Genomic DNA, 3826 nt, shown 5'->3' with positions numbered 1-3826 from the left:
GAAAACCACAATTCAACAAAATACAGGCATCCATGAATCATGGGCAACCCAGCATCTACATCAGGGCTCCTGCATCTGTGGCTCAGGGAGCATGGTAAAAGAGGGGTCTGAAGGTGATAGGACCCAGAATACCAGGAAAACTGCTATGAAACAATCTCTCCTAGAAATGACTGCTTAAAGACTAGAAAAACAGTAATATTAGTGGATACATTAACATTGAAGGGCAAAAATTTCGCCAGTTCCTTTCTTAAGCAAAGAACAATAGGCAGCTAGTGACTACTGTATGAAGAATGGCTTCTCTCAGAGATGAGCTGCCCTTTTTGATTGTCCAATGAAGAGTAGTCAGCTTTGAAGTTATATATGCACAAACAATAAAAAGTTGACTCAGAAGGATGTGCATATTCATAAGCATACATATATATTTATGCAACAAACATGATAAAATATAAAGAGATTATAAAATTGATGAGTATATTGAAGTAGTTTGAAAGAAAATTACTGGAAGGGACTAGAGGGAGGAAAAGAATGAAGAAAATGGTGTAATTCTATTTAAATTATTAAAAAATTGAAGGATATTGATATTTCTATATTGCTATTATAGTCACAAAGAGAATACTAAGTTTATTTATTTTTCCCTTTACTCTGCTTTTCAGTGATGTAAAGTCACACTATATAATTTTGAGTTACATAAAGACAGGAAATTTATTTAACAATTTCATGTAATTTGATTGCATCCATCTCCATATGCCTTTCCCTTCGTCTTCTTAGTCCTTACTGGCTCCTAAGTCCTCTTCCTTTAAATATCCCTTCAGCTTTCAAGTCCGCACAAATACATGCATGCATAAACATATGTGTAATGCATATGTGTGGTTTTATATATCTAAAAAATATAGGAACCCAAAATAAGAGAAAAATATGTAATATTTGTTTTTTTTTTGAATTTGCTATATTTTCCTTAAAATGACTATATCCATTTGCATCTTGTTTCAGGTGCATTTATAGTATGATGACTAAACATTGTGACCATATCAACTTGTAAAAGAAAGTATTTAATTTAAGACTCCTGGCTCAGAGGGTTTAATCAAATAGCATCGTGGAACACAGCACAGTAACATGTAGGCAGGCATGGTGCTGGGTCAGTAGCTGAGAGCTTCCATCTAATCCATGATCAATAGGCAAATAAAATGAGGAAGAAAGAGCTAATGGAGAAGGGCATGGCTTTTGAAACCCATCCCCAGTGACACATCTCCTTCAACAAAGATGTACCTCTAATCCTTTCTAAACAGTTCTCCAACTAGGGATCAAGCATTCAAACATCTGAACCTAAGGGGGCCATTCTCATTCAAACCATCACACATCCATTTTCCAGTTAACAATGTAATGGCATCCTTCTTTATGGTTTAGTGTATTAATACCACTCTATATATCATGTAAATGACACATCAGAGAAATGCAAGCCAAAACAACTCTGAGATTCCATCTTACACCTGTAAGAATGGCCAAGATCAAAAACACTGATGCCAACTTATGCTGTAGAGGATTTGAGGTAAAGGGAGCACTCCTGCATTGCTGGTGGGAGTGAAAACTGGTACAGTCCCTTTGAATATCAGTATGGTGATTTCTCAGAAAATTAGGAAACAACATTCCTCAAGACCCAGTAATACCACTTTGGGTATATAACCAAAGGATGCTCATCGTACCACAAGGGCATGTGCTCAACGATGTTCATAGCAGCATTGTTTGTCATAGCCATAACCTGGAAATAACCTAAGTACCCCTTGACCAAAGAATGGATAAGGAAAATGTGGAACATTTATACAATGGAGTACTACATATCAGAAAAAAATAAAGACGTCTTGAAATTTGCTGAAAAATGGGTGGATCTAGAAAACATCATATTGAGTGAGGTAACCAAGACCCAGAAAGAAAAATACCATATGTATTCACTCATAAGAAACTTTTAGACATAAAGCAAAGAAAACCAATCCACAAATCACAATCCCAGAGAACCTAGACAACAATGAGGACCCTAGGAGAGACATATGTGGATCTAGTCTACATGGGAAGTAGAAAAAGACAAGATCTCCTGAGTAAATTGGGAGCATGGGGACCTTGGAAAAGGGTCGACCAGGAGGGGAGAGGCAGGGAGGGAAGCAGAGAAATATGTATAGCTCAATAAAATCAATAAAAAACTTAAAGGTATAATATTATATTTAGTTTAATGTATGGTTCCATGAGTTTTAATTATAGTATCTAAAAATCTACAAAACTCAAACTATAAAATCCTTGAATATCTCACATACAAACACACTATTTATTCTCAAAGCATCCTCCAAGAAGTTCTGGAAAATTTTGGGATCAATTGAAAGGGTTCTCAAGGTGCTTGCTACATCTTAAAATCAGTGTAAAGTTAAAATTTCTTTACATATTTAAAGAAAATATTACTTACTACAACAGACCTATACAGGCTCACTTTTTACTAATCCAAATCATAAACATAATTGTCCAAATATAAAGCAATGGTTTTCAGCTTGTTCCTAATTTTGTTCTGAAATACACTAGCAATTTTTAAAAATTATTATATAAGTGAAATGTGTCATGTGTGTATTATTATTCTATGCAAATTTATAACTACATTTTAAAATCTTAGCTTTAATTTCCAATATTTTAAATGATATGATATAATCCATATATAAATTAGCTCTTTGTGTTTTCTTTTAGTTTTTGTTTTATTAAATATCGAAGGCTCTATTTGTTTTTTTTTTATGTGTCATTCTTATGCAAGGGCCATGCTAATGTTCTCGGTACCATTTCGATTTTTGTTTTTGTGCTACTGAACCAAGCCCTTCGATGGATTTTAAGAATCTGAGAGTATATGTAGAACTTACATTGAGAAGTAGGGTTGAACAATATTTGTTCTAGATCCTTGTAACCTTATTTCCCCAAGGGTATAAAGTTACCATTATGAAGCACTGCTAAGACATTTCATTCTGACCTCTATTCTGGCAGTGATGCTCTTCAAGTTGTATTTCTTTGTCCACATAGGTAAAATCTTCATTCATTTATTCAATACGCTTTTAGTTTATTGACAACAACGAGCCAACCATGTTCGAAGGTTGGGTAGGGCAGACCATAGACTAGGATTCTGCAGCTTTCTTAATCAAGGAGTATCTACACATCGGTCCTTAAGACAGACAAGAACAAGGATGCTCTCAGTAAGGACAGGTTGTAGACTGTTAAAGTAACCACCCCAGGCTTTAATGACATACTCCCATCTGGTATTTCCCAATGATGGGCAATAGAACTCCCTTCCATCCTAAGGCTCCTGATGAATGCCTCAGGATGGTGTGGAAACCGTTAAAAAAACTTTAAATCAATATTGTATGTAGCTCTGATTAATAAAATTTAATGTTTCTAGAACCCAAGTCTTGCATGAAATAGCAATGTTACTTACTGAACCATAGTTAACTATGATATTGCATTAATCATAAGAACTGTGACACTCTGCCTTGTGACTTGAAAGGATAAGAAAATCCATGGTAGGTGAGCAGTAGAATTAACCGACAGAGTACCCTAGAATATATTTGGGGCAGAGAGATGGGGCTGGAGATATAGTTCAGAGGTGATGTACTTGCCCTGCGTGCTAGAAACCCTGGGACTAGTCCCTAACCCCACAACAAGCTCAACACTGCTTTGCATTAGCAAGAACTGCTTCTTAGATAAGTTCCCATTGTACCTGAGTGGGAAAAGAAAGCAAAGGAAGGAGGAAGAGGAAACAAAGAAGTGTGACATCTGAACTCAAAGTGACCGTGTATTTTCACCTCAG

General features: G+C 35.7%; 1 non-coding gene across 1 annotated transcript; it reads right to left on the bottom strand.

Moving 5' to 3' along the window:
* Positions 1-2734: 2734 nt before the first annotated feature.
* Positions 2735-2846, bottom strand: LOC126497027 (U6 spliceosomal RNA). Its single transcript, XR_007590511.1, has one exon. It is a non-coding gene; the product is annotated as a U6 spliceosomal RNA (small nuclear RNA).
* Positions 2847-3826: the final 980 nt, after the last annotated feature.

This window comes from Alexandromys fortis, unplaced genomic scaffold (genome assembly GCF_014885135.2).
Source record: "Alexandromys fortis isolate MF-2015 unplaced genomic scaffold, M_Fortis_MF-2015_v1.1 scaffold_20, whole genome shotgun sequence".
Taxonomy (NCBI): Eukaryota; Metazoa; Chordata; class Mammalia; order Rodentia; family Cricetidae; genus Alexandromys; species Alexandromys fortis.
This window is presented reverse-complemented; position numbering and strand designations above follow the sequence as displayed.